The sequence below is a fragment of the Bubalus bubalis genome, chromosome 3, assembly GCF_019923935.1.
Source record: "Bubalus bubalis isolate 160015118507 breed Murrah chromosome 3, NDDB_SH_1, whole genome shotgun sequence".
Classification (NCBI taxonomy): Eukaryota; Metazoa; Chordata; class Mammalia; order Artiodactyla; family Bovidae; genus Bubalus; species Bubalus bubalis.
Genome location: NC_059159.1, coordinates 132,166,257 through 132,178,053, shown reverse-complemented (window position 1 = coordinate 132,178,053; position 11,797 = coordinate 132,166,257). Strand labels below are relative to the sequence as shown.

The 11,797-nt window shown below is 47.4% G+C and overlaps 1 protein-coding gene across 1 annotated transcript in view; it reads left to right on the top strand.

The window, feature by feature from the left end:
• Positions 1-6,049: 6,049 nt before the first annotated feature.
• LOXL2 (lysyl oxidase like 2) overlaps positions 6,050-11,797 on the top strand; it is a 112,430-nt gene continuing 106,682 nt past the window's right edge. The window contains exon 1 of the mRNA XM_006069549.4: positions 6,050-6,267. The gene's annotated coding sequence lies outside the window, so the exon portion shown is untranslated. The remainder of the gene's footprint in view (positions 6,268-11,797) is intronic.

Below are 11,797 nucleotides of genomic sequence, written 5' to 3'. Positions count from 1 at the left end.
AGCTCCATGTAAAAGAATGAAATTGGAACATTTTCTCATACCATATACAAAAGTAAACTCATAATGGATTAAAGACCTGAATGTAGGACTTCCCTGGTGGTCCAGTGGCTAAGACCCCTGGCTGTCAATGCAGGGGGCCTGGGTTTGATCCCTGGTCAGGGAACTAGATTCCACATGCTACACCTAAGACCTGGCACAGCCAACTAAATAAAATAAATATCTCTTTTTAAAAAGATCTGAATGGAAGACTGGAAATCATTAAACCCGTAGAAGAAAACATAGGTGGAACACTCTTTGACATAAATCAGTGCAATCTCTTTTGGATCTGTCTCCTAAAACAAAGGAAAAAGCCAAAAAAAAAAAAAAAAAAAAAAAAGGGACCTGATTAAGCTTAAAAACTTTTGCATAGCAAAGGAAACCACTGACAAAACTGAAAGACAGCCTATTGAATGGGAGAAAATATTTTCAAATAATAAGACTGATAAGGAATTGATATCCAAAATGTATATAAAGCTCATACAACTCAACATCAAAAAAAGAGAAACAACCCAATTAAAAAATGGTCAGAAGATTTGAAGAGATATTCTCCCAAAGAAGACATGCATACAGATGGCCAACAGGCACGTGAAAAGATGCTCAACACCCCTATTCACCAGGAAAATGCAAATCAAAACCACAATGAGAATGTCAGAATGGCTATCATCAAAGAGAACACAAATAACAAATGTTGGCGAGGATGTGGAGAAAAGGGAACCCCTGTACACTGTCAATGAGAATATAAATTGGTTCAGCCACTGTGGAAAACAGTATGAAGTTTCTGTCAAAAACTAAAAATAGAACTACCATATGGCCCAGCAATTCCATTCCTGAGTATCCAAAGAAAACAAAAACACTAATTTGAGAAGATGTTGTGTTGACCAAAATGTTCGTTTGGATTTTTCCATAAGATGTTACAAAAACCTGAACAAACTTTTTGGCCAGTCCAATATATGTATGGAATTCCCTGGCAGTCCAGGGGTTAGGACTCCTATGCTTCCATTGCAGGGGGTGCAGGTTTGATCCCTGGCTAAGGAACAAAGATCCCAGAACCCGTGAAGCACAGCCAAAAAAAAAACAAGATCCCTACGCACCCTAATGTTTATAGCAGGACTATTTACAATAGCCAAGATATGGAAGCAACCTAAGTGCCCGTCAACAGGTGAACAGATAAAAAAGATGTTATACACATATACATATATTCATTCTAAAGAATTCACCTGCAATGTGGGAGACCTGGGTTCAATCACTGGGTTGGGAAGATTCCTTGGAGAAAGGCATAGCAACCCACTCCGGTATTCTTGCCAGGAGAATCCCCATGGACAGAGGAACCTTGTGGGCTACAGTCCATTGGGTCACAAAGAGTCGGACACAACTGAGCGACTGAGCACAGCATAATAACTGTATGTGGAGTATAATCTAAAAATTGTAAATCACTATGCTATACACTTGATACTTATAAAATATTGTAAATCAACCATATCTTAATTTTAAAAAATAAGAGTGGTTGCAATAATAAATCTGAGAAAGCCAGTTTCAAGGCCTAATAGATATCTGGCCAACATAGGACCACTGGAATATATGAAATATTTGACCAACCTGCCTCCTGTAACCATAATCCCCTCCAGACCCATACCCTGGCCCCTTCACCCACATTTCAAATCATTTTCGCAACTGGCTGAACCAGTGTTTGCCTGATTGGTTGTTGGTTCCCTTTTGACTTAACAGGCAAGTTGGAGCCGTTTCAATTCCGTAGACTTAATCTACTGGTTTCTCCATTCTTATTAGTATGAGTGATCACGGATAACATCCACTAAAAGTATTTATATTTTAATCATCCCTTACAGGCTTTTCAGTGGTTTCGGTTCAATCTGCTTCACTTCAACAAACACTGATCAGAGACATGTGCCGCTGACCACAGAGTTTAACAGCACATGGACCCACGGTTTCTGTGCGCAAGGAGCTCATAGGAGTCCCACAAGAGAGATAAATGGAATGTACAGATAACTGTTAACATAAATAGGAAGTGATGCATAGCGAAGGAATGATGCAAGTGCTGTGGAGCCCAGAGGAATGCGGATTTTCCACTTTACACCGATTGCTCTGAAATTCTGCCTGTGCCCCCTTGGAGGTTAGAGTCTTCCCAGACCCCGGCCCCTTCTCCCCTGAGCTGGGTTGAAAGAGCATCCATGCTTCTCTCACCTTCTCTCCTCCTAACTCAGCTTTGGTTTTCCCCATAGCCTGACCCCCCCACTTCACTCTTTCTGTGTGTCACTGAGTCCTGCCAGCCTCCCTGCAGAGGCCAGCACACCAGACGGAATTCACTGAGTCTCAGGCTGTGCTGCCAGGATGGGACATGCCCAGACCGTTAGGAAGGTGATTTTGGCAACAGAACTCAAGAGCCAGGAAAAAGAGAGTGCAGTCCACGCCCTTGAACTTGCCCTGTGGGAATGTGACTCTTGTGGCCCCTGGGGGTGGGGTGGGTCAGGAGGGCGCTGCCTTCTCCTTGGAAGCCCTGTGTGGGGCCCACAACTCGGCTCACATGGTGAGTCTGTGCAGTTCAGTGCCCTCTACTCTTTGCGGCCTTGCAGCCTGGCGGGGAGCTCATGTCAAAGAGCAACTTGTGGAGCCGTCTCCCAGGGCAGGGACCATGCTGCATCCTCCGTGGATCCAGCCCATTATTCCTCTGGGAGGTTTTTGAATAAGCTTGTTTCCTACAGACAAGACAAGTGAAGCGAAGGAGTCACCTGTCTAGGACAGTAAGTAGCTGAGCCAGGGTTCGAACCCAGGTCCTCTGGTGGCAGAAACGCGCTCAGAATCCATTGTGTGGGTGTGCCTCTGGGGCAGCACAGAGCCTGGGACAGGAGGGTGACAGATACGGCCTTAGAGACATACAGCCATCGTATTGTCGACCATTCTAGAAACATGGCCATCATATTGTTTCACCTAGAACAAGGGTGTACGGTTTTCCTGAAGCGGCCTCCCAAGTCCTTGGTTCAGTTCAACAGAAGTGCATCAGTGAACTATTCTGTGCAAGCTGCTGACACTCATTTTCTCTTGAGAATGGGGGATGGTGAATGAAGCCCAAGAGGATGCCCTGAAGCCTCCAGGGTAGAGCCACTTAGAACTTGCAAGAGGGATCAGGTACCCTTTAGAGATCCCAACCTGATCGCTTATCACCTCTGTCTGTGACTCTGAGGAAATCACCTAGCCTCTCTGAGCGTCAGTTGTCTCATTCATAACAATTATCAGGAACCACGTAATAGCTACTCAAGATTGTCTTGGTGTGCTTTACATTGGTAACAGTTGTAAGCACTTTGACGTCTAAGACTAAGAAATGACACTATGGACCATGGTCATTTTAGAGCCTAGAATAGTCTAAAGCTGTTTAAAAGGACATGGAAAATGTGCCCCAAATAATATAGTTAAAAAAAAAATCTAGATACAAAAACTCTATTGATAATTTGATTTTAGAGGTATCATGAAGGAAATAGTCCAAAATGTTACATGTTTGTCTCCAAGTGATAGGACATCAGGATGAATGTTTTTTTCATTATACTTTCTTATATTTTCTGAATGTTCCACTAGGAGTTTTCATTATTTTCACAACCAGACAAAACAGTGTTTATAAATGTGTTTCATTTTATACCTTATTGGTGAATTCTTTAACAGGAAGAGTAGGGTTAGAAGAGGGGGAAATCAGAGAAAAAGGTGAGGGGAGAAGAGAGAGCTCTCTTCCTGCTGGCAATTATTGAGCATCTGCTGTGTGCAGGCACTGTGTAGGGTGTGGATTGTGATAGTTGAGTGAGATCTCAAAGAACAAGGTGTTGCTGGGCAGATAGGCAAGGAAATGGCATGTGCAAAGGCCCTGTGGCATGAAATAGGGATGCAGAACAGCTAGTAAGGCCTTTGATGGGGAGGAGAGAGCATGGTTGGGAGATAGGCAGGCTGAAAATGCCCTTGAGAGGCCCCTTTCAGCTGTATCAAGGGGTTCAGGCTGCAACCTGGGGGCCCTGGAGTTACTGTGGGCTTTTTTGTTTCAGTTGAAATTTTTCTTGAGATAATTGTAGATTCACATGCAGTTGTAAGAAGCAATACAGAGAGAGCCCTCACTCACTTTGCTCAGTTTTCCCCAATGGTGACATTTTGCAAAACTATACAATAATATCACAACCAGATGTTGATGGAATCCACTGATATTCAGATTTCCTCACTTACTCATCCTGTGTGTATGTGGTATGTAGTGTGTGTATGTGCTTATGTATAGTAAGTTCTACACAATTTTATCACCTGTGTAGCTTCTGGTATCCACCACCACAGTCAGGACTCTAAACATTTCCAACATCCCAGGGATCCCTCATGCTGCCTTTTTAGAAATACACCCACCTCCCTCCTGGCCCTTTCCTGTACCATCCACCAGACCTGAGGATCGCTTCATTGTTTAGGGTGAGGATGAGGACTGTGAGAAGAGCTCACAGGGCTTGGGGTGGGCTGTGAGTCAGGGTGCCAAGTTTGGGGCTTGCTAAGTACATATAGTCAAAGCTACGGTTTTTCCAGTGTATGGTTTTTCATGTACGGATGTGGTAGTTGGACCGTAAAGAAGGCTGAAAGCTGAAGAATTTATGCTTTCGAATTGCGGTGCTGGAGAAGATTCTTGAGAATCTCTTGGGCAGCAGGGAGATCAAACCAGTCAATCCTAAAGGAAATCAACCCTGAATGTTCATGGGACTGATACTAAAGCTGAAGCTCCAATACTTTGGCCACCTGATGCAAAGAGCTGACTCATTGGAAAAGACTCTGATGGTGGGAAAGATTGAGGGCAAGAGGAGAAGAGGGCAACAGAGGATGAGGTGCTTGCATGACATCACCGACTCAATGAACACGAGTTTGAGCAAACTCCAGGAGATGGCGAAGGACAGGGAAGCCTGGCGTGCTGCAGTCCATGGGCTCGCAAAGAGTTGGACAGGACTGAGCGACCAAACAACAGGTTAGCTGTGGCAGATGGAATGTCCTAGAGAACAACGGGCTTACAAACCCAGGGATGAGGAGACAAATCTGAGCTGGAGGCTGAGATTGGGAGTCCCCACCTATCCCGGATGAAGCTTCGAGTTTACTGGGGAGGCAGAGGAGTGGGAAGAGGGAACAGAGGAAGAACCAAGAAGAGGAGCCCCATCTTTAATGTAAATCCCTTTTTTGGGTTTCTGCCCACCGCCAAAGGCCCACAGACTGGGTACCTTGTTTTCCAGCGGCTATCTCCTGCCCCGGCCAAACCTGGCTCTTGCATAGGAAGCCCCGGGGAATCTCCTCAGGGCTCCCCGAGCCCAGATGACCCCCTCCCTTTGTCTTCAGTGTGAGCCTCCGAGCGAGGCAAGGAATGTCCTTCTGCGCCATAGACATCTTTAGCTGCGTCGGGTTCAGGCTCCTGATCTCATTGCTAGACCCGGCCCTGCACTGTAGGGAAGGACCTTAAAGATAACTGAATCCAAAGCCTTTAATTTACAAAAGACAGAGGGATTCTCAGAGGAGAGAGACGATCTGCCGGAAGAAAGGGGGCTGTGCATAGTCACCTCCAGAAACTGCTTTGCCCATCAGGAAAACCCCAGGAGAGGCAGTTGAATGTTTCTGAACTCTTTGAATCACCAGTTTTCATTGAGCATCTATTAGGTACCAGGCAGCGCTAGGCTGTCTGCAGTCGCGGAGGGATTAGGCGCGGACTCTACTGGGGATGGATAAAGACACCGAAGGGTTAAATTCCAGAAGTTCTGCGTGGGGGCGGGGGCGGGAGAGGGGAGTGTAGAGGAATCTCCCAGAGGAAAAGCCCGCTCCCCAGTTTCTCAGGCTCCGGAAACCTGGGCGAGAATAGTGTAGGAAGGGCTGCCCCGTTGGCGCGCAGCCTCCTCCGCACAGCCCCTCTGGCCCCGGGAGCGGTAGCTCTCGAATTACAACAAAAGGGGCCGGAGGCCGGGCCTGCTGCGGTGGCCGCCTTCAGGGAGGGGGTGGGTCCGGGGAGGGATTTGCCGTCCGACGCTGGTTAAAAGTACCGGGAAAAGGGTTCAGGAGCCACTCCAGCCCACGGCTTCCTAAACTTGGGAGTTCGCTTTCTTCAACCACCGGAGAAGTCGCCGGCTCGCCCCCATCTGCTCGGGAAAGGGGCTCCGCGGCGACCGGCGCAGAGAGGAGCCACCAGTGGAGAGCCTGGCCCAGCCAAGCAGTGCGCACCACTTCTGCCAAGTAAGCGCGCTGCCTGAGCCTCCCCCTCCCCAGGGCGGTTCGCGGGAAAGCGGAGGTCTGGGTGGGGTCTTCAGGATCCGCTCCCCACGGGCCGCCTCTCAGCAGTGCGTGGGGCTCCCGGGAGCTACGAGGGGGGCACACAAGAGAAAGCTTGTTGCTCGGAGATGCGAGGACTTGCAGGCTAACGGGACCCACCCAGTCCCACTTCGCCTGAACCCGGTTAGCCCACGCAGCAGGCTCGCCCCCGGGAGCTGGCCGCTAGGTCGGTAGCTCGCCGAGGGCGCCTGCAACCAGGCAGGACAGAGCCGGTCGAGACCCGGTGCGGGCTAGGTGCCTAGGAGGGCGCCGCGTAGGGCCACGGACGCTGAGGGCTGCGCTGGTGCCTGGAATTCTGGCTTTTGAGGATGTGGAGCGCGTGGGGGACTGGGGGCGCTCTGGGGCGTCCCCTGAGCTGTGGCTTTGGGTATGTGGAGCACACTGGGTTGGGATGGGGGTATGCGAAGGTCGGGGGCTAGGGCGCAGCCTGAGAGCCCTAGCGTCAAATGGCTGGAATTGGTTTTCTCTTCAGCCTGCCAGAAAGGCTAGCCTGAGCGCTGGAGTGCGCGCTGAGTCCTTTGGGCAGAGAGGTCCTCTCCGCGCCCCAGGTAGCCATTCCTGGCGTGTCTGGGTACCAGGAAACCCCTTCCGCCGTTATCACACGGAGGCTCTGGAGCAGAAAAGCGCCAGCACAGACGAATCCATGGATGGTACATGCAGGATCGCCTTGGGGCTAATTGTGGTTTTATGCCCGCAACTTTTACGCAGGCGCTTTGGACACCTTCCTTCCCTCTACTCCCCCAACTCCCCACCCCCGCCCCGGCCCTCTCCCGACCCGACCCGCCAGCCCCTCATCTGGAGCGCTCTGGAGTAGCTGCCTCCAAGAGCAGTCGCTGTAAATAAGCGCCGGGATAGAAATGATTGGAAAAAACGGAGGAATTCCTTCCTCCTAGCTATCTCTCACCCGCCTCAGGAAAGACCACCGAAACACAGCTGGGGTGGGGTGAGGAGAGGCGGCGGAACACCACCAGAGAGGGGACTGAACTTCTCCAGGCTAGGAAGCCTCAAGTCCCGATGAGAAGAGAGATAAGAATGAGAGTCAGACCAGAACTGAAAGAGACACGTGTACCCCAATGTTCATTGTAGCACTGTTTATAATAGCCAGGACATGGAAGCAACTTAGATGTCCATCAGCAGATGAATGAATAAGAAAGCTGCGGTACATATACACAATGGAGTATTACTCAGCCATTAAAAAGAATACATTTGAATCAGTTCTAATGAGGTGGATGAAACTGGAGCCTATTATACAGAGTGAAGTAAGCCAGAAAGAAAAACACCAATACATATATATGGAATTTATAAAGATGGTAACGATAACCCTGTATGCGAGACAGCAAAAGAGATACAGATGTATAGAACAGTCTTTTGGACTCTGTGGGAGAGGGTGGGATGATTTGGGAGAATGGCATTGAAACAGGTATAATATCATATATAAAACGAATCATATATGAATTCGAATGCATTGAATCGCCAGGTTCGATGCATGATACAGGATGCTTGGGACTGATGCACTGGGATGACCCAGAGGGATGGTACCGGGAAGGAGGTGGGAGGGGGAATTCAGGATGGGGAACACGTGCATACCCGTGGCAGATTCATGTTGATGTATGGCAAAACCAATACAATATTGTAAAGTAATTAGCCTCCAAGTAGAATAAATAAATTTATATTTTAAAAAATAAAAGAATGAGAGTCAGAAACGCCCCAGGTTAATTTCGTCCACTGAAATCTTGGAACTGCGGAGATATTCATTTCGGTCCAGTGGATTCTTTTCTGTGCAAGAGAAAAGTGCTGAAGCTCAAGGCTACACACTGGGTTAGTGGGTGTGGAGACTTGAACCCAAAACCCCCACTCCAGGCTCCTCACATACCTCACGGCTAGCCAGTCTGTCCCGGACCCTAAAAGACCATTTGTCACCCTTGGTGGAATTACTTAGTTATTTATGGTGCATTATGTACTTAATGGTCAGGGCTGGGGCTTAGGACAGAGACGAAATGCTCACTTCCCTGGTCAATTTCCAGAATGACGGACTCCCTAGACTCTTCCTTAGCTAAGTTGTTCCTTTCCCTCTGTCTTTTGTTCTGTTCCCTTTCCTGGTGCCTAGAATCCATCTCTGGACTAGCCATTAAATCCATAGTAAATTGGGCTTCCCCAGTGGCTCAGCGGTAAAGAATTTTCCTGCAATGCAGGAATGGCAGGAGAAGTGAGTTTGATCCCTCGGTTGGGAAGATGCCCTGGAGGAGGGCATGGCAGCCCACTCCAGTACTCTTGCCTGCTGAATCCCATGGTGCATGTGCGTGCATGCGCACCAGCATTTTTCTGTCTCTGATTTTTGTATTAAAAAAGTGATTTGGTCCAAGGCCGTTTAGTTGTTAAGTGGCAGAGTTGAATAGGAAACTTAGGTCTGAAGAGGAAGCATCCCCTTGACATTACAGTCAGCTGACATTTTGGTGCATGGCAGATGGGAAATTCTGCAGAGATGTTTTCATATGTCCTCTTTACTTCTGGCCTCTTCACCTGGCCTCTTCTGGTCTTTTCCTAAGGTTTGCTCTTTGACAGCTGTGTGACCAGTGTACAAGGGCCTTGTACATGAGACAGATTTTCTGTGCTTTGGGAGGTGACCATTAGTGAAGCTGTCTAGTATCCTAGAACATTCTACACTGTTTATTTAAAAATCATGTTTTTATTCTGAAAAATTCCAAATATAGACAATAATAGGGAAAAGGCCCCCATATACTTCTCACTCAGCTTCGACAGTTATCCACATTTTGCCATACTTCACTTATCTATCCCTTTCCAATTTCTATTTCACAGAAGTATTTTTTAAACATTTATTTTTATTTATTTGGCTGCGCCAGGTCTTAGTTGCAACACAGAAGCTCTTAATTGGGGCTTCTCCAGTGGCCCTAGTGGTAAAGAACCTGCCTGCCAGGGCAGGTGATGTAAAAGACATGGGTCAGTTCCTGGGTCCGGAAGATCCCCTTGTGGAGGGCATAGCAATCCACTCCAGTATTCTTGCCTGGAGAATCCCATGGACAGAGGAGCCTGGCGGGCTACAGTCCAGGGAGTCACAAATAGACATGACTGAAGCAACTTAACACGCACTCCGGAACGCATAATTGATGCATGTAGGATCTAATTCCCTGACCAGGGACCGAACCCAGGCCCCCTACTTTGGGAGCATGGAGTCTTAGCCACTGGACCACCAGGGAAGTCCATAGTGGAAGTATTTTAAAGCAGATCTCAGACATAAAATCCTTTCATCCCTATGTATTTCAGTGTGACCTCTAAAAATATTAAATAACCAAGATAAGTAAGAATAATTCTTTGGTATCATCTAATACCCAGTCCATGTTCAATTTTTCCCCTAATTTCCACCCAAATGTCTTTTTACAGTTGATCTATGTTCTGTTGATTTCTATGATTTATGTTCAAAGTGTATATTATTCCTTTCAAACCACTTTTCTACCCCCTGTGTTAGTTGATTCACACAACTTCCCACTAAAGAGCGAGGTGGGTTTTGTTGAATTCATTTTACAGTTGAGTGAGGTTGTCAACAGATAAACTGTCCCAATGGCACAGTTGGTAACTGGCAGAGCCAAGACCTGACCCAGTGTCCTCCTTCCTGGGCAGCGGTGGTTCTGTTTCTCTGTGCTCCTCATGGAATATCAGCTGTTCTCTGACTCATTTATTCTGGCTCTTGCTTCATCCTGGGCTTATCACTTCCTATTCACCTGGTATCAGAAATCCCAGTGTGAATATTTAGTAATTGGCCATTTGGTGCTGCAGATAAATCAATGGCAAGGTCAGGAAGCCTGGGCTTATTTTCCAGCTTATGGGAAAGCAACTCACCTCTGGAGAACTCAGGGTGGCCCCTCTGAATTAAGAGCCATCATCCTTCCCCTTCTCAGGCTCCTAGTTCTGAAAGTAGGATGAGTGAAATGACTGGAGCCGCAATTCCTGGAAGAGATAAACAGCCCACGAAGAAATTTCATTGAGAACAATTACCTCTCACTGATCATTGCCCAAGTATTTTGGCCGCTGGCATCTTTAGCTGGGGATGGCTAAATTCTATGGCAACAAAGAGGCTCCCCTCTGAAGTCCTTCATTTATGGACAACTTTGTTTATTCTGCCATTGTCTGATGAGGCTAGAGGACACCAGAACTTTCTACTTTTAGAATTTTCACTACTTGTGTTTATTTGCTTTGGAAAGGGGTAACAACAAAGTCATGTTTACATCTTATTAATGAGATTCATGAGTTGTAATTCTCCCTCCTTGGCTGGCTGTGTGGGAAAATGTAATCTCTTATTTCTTGATGTCTAGATTTTCTGCTGTCATAGTCTTTGCTCTGAAATAGACATCGAATGAATAGACCTTCCACAAAACAGCCCATTAGGGACCGAGAAACTGGTTGCTCCAGTCCCGTTATTCAACATAGGAACTCCAGAGGGACAGAGCATTACCTTTTAACCATGCTGTCTTCTGGCAGCTATTTCTCTTCCCTGTCAGCTAACAGACTGTCTCTGTAGGGACAGTAAAATTTCTAGGTGATTCCTTGTCAGCAGCTGCTGTAGCTTTCTTCCTTTAACAGTTTTGGGAGCTTTAGGAGGTACAGGTTTCCTCTCATGGGGCTGCTTGAGTTTAGAAGGACAGCTTGCAATGACTATCGTTCATCTCCCTCTGGAGAAGGGCATTATGATCAGCCTGCCTAGGAGTGTCAGACAGACCCATCTGGACCCCGGGGGTCCGGGGGCCTTGGATGAAGTAGCTGCAGCCTGCCTGCTCCAGACCCAGGGAGCCAGCAGGACTAACAGTCATGAGCCAGCAAAGGGAGAGCCAAGCGGATACCCAGAGTCACAGATCCGCAGCAATGCACTACTTATCTTCTAAGTCTCTGCCCTGTCTCGGTCGAAGTGAGTCTTCAGATCTCCTCATCCTAGTCATTTCAGCTGTCCTTTTGCAGGAGATGCGTGTGATGGTCAGGGAGCACTGTCCGGCCAGGCGTGCTGGCCGGTCTTCCCCTGCCACCTGTGTCAGAGACATCTTTAGGCATCAGAGCCAGCCTTTCAGAACAGGTTCTTGTTCTAGGGTGATAAAGCATAATGGTGACAGTTTGGATACGATGTCTGTCTGAGATGAATGGATAAAGAAGAAGTGGTACATATACACAATGGAATATTACGTACTCATAAAAAGGAATGAAAATGTCCTTTAAAAAGGAACTTTGTACCCATAAAAAGTCTGTTAGTTCTAGTGAGCTGAATGAACCTAGAACCTGTGACGTAGAGTGAAGTAAGGCAGGAAACACGCCTATGAATACCCCTCTATTGTATACATGAGGGCTTCCCAAGTGGTGCTAGTGATAAAGAGCCTGCTTGTCAATGCTGGAGATCTAAGAGACACAGATTCGATCCCTGGGTTAGGAAGAT